Raw genomic sequence first — 1,202 nt, forward strand, 5'->3', positions numbered from 1 at the left:
GGGGGGGGGGGGGAACGATGGCGTCCCGCAGGGAAGAAGGGCCCATTGGAGGATCCTCCGACGAGACCGCAGAAGCGGAACAGGAGGCGCCGAGGACCTGGACCCCCGGCGCCACCTGAGGTCAGGCCTGCCGGGAGGAAGGGGGTGGGGCACTTCGGCGCCCCCCTTTCTGCCGCTGATTAGGTGAGGAGTGGGAAGAAACTCCCGCGGCCGCCAAGGTCGGCGGGAATCTGGTGTCCTCCGGAGACCTTATATGCCGAGGTCCTTCGGGAGGCGAGGAATAAGGTCCCTCTCGCCGAGTTGCTGTGTAACCGCAACTTGGTGAGGCGGGCAGCAAACGGGAGACTCTTGGTGGAGCTCCCCGGAACAGATGGGGTCACGCGGGCGACCTTGCGCGTCGATTGCGCGAGGTTGTGCCGCCCGACGTGAAAATCGCGAGACCGTCCTGAATGGCGGACTTTCGGCTGACTGGGTTGGACGACTTGGCCATGCCAGGGGACGTCCGGGCGGCCCTCGCGGAAATAGGTGGTTGCCCACCTGACCAAATTCAGATGGGCGAAATCAAGCAGACGACAAGGGGCCTGGGGACTGTTTAAGCCTGGACCCCAGTGACCGCGGTCGTTAAGGCGGCCCGGGTCGGACAGATTAGGGTGTGCTGGGGCACTGTGGGAGTAGCGCTGTTTAAGGCGCGGTCCCTGCAGTGTTTCGGCTGCCCAGTATTCGGGCACATCGACCTAATGAAGGGGAGCAGGCCCGGTGTTACTAGTGCGGCCAGTTGGGCCATATTGCCCGGAATTGCACGGGAAAGGTGCATCGCCTCCCCTGTGAGCGGGTCGGCTGGCCGGGCACCGGGCTGGAGGCGCCGCGTGCGTTGTGCTGAGTGCGGCAACGCGCGCCCCTTTCTAACGCCCAGATGGGGCGGGATGACGGCTCCGAACCGGGGAGGTAGGTGGGGGGTCTGAGGTCCCGTCCTCCCCTGCGGGGCAATAATTGCCCTCCCCGGATTGGAGCCAAAGACGAAGGGATGAGGACTACCGTTTCCGGGATGTTTCATTCAATCCCTCCGATGAGACGGAGTAGGGGGGTTGACCGGCCGGAGAATGTGCGGCCTGTGCGAGACTTAGGTCTCCCGGGCCATTCCTTTCTGGCCAGTTGGCTTCATCGGGCGCCCCGCCCTGCACTTCAGGAATGGACCCTCCTTT

Source organism: Dinoponera quadriceps, unplaced genomic scaffold (genome assembly GCF_001313825.1).
Source record: "Dinoponera quadriceps isolate SergipeBrazil2010 unplaced genomic scaffold, ASM131382v1 scaffold1685, whole genome shotgun sequence".
In the NCBI taxonomy this organism is placed as follows: Eukaryota; Metazoa; Arthropoda; class Insecta; order Hymenoptera; family Formicidae; genus Dinoponera; species Dinoponera quadriceps.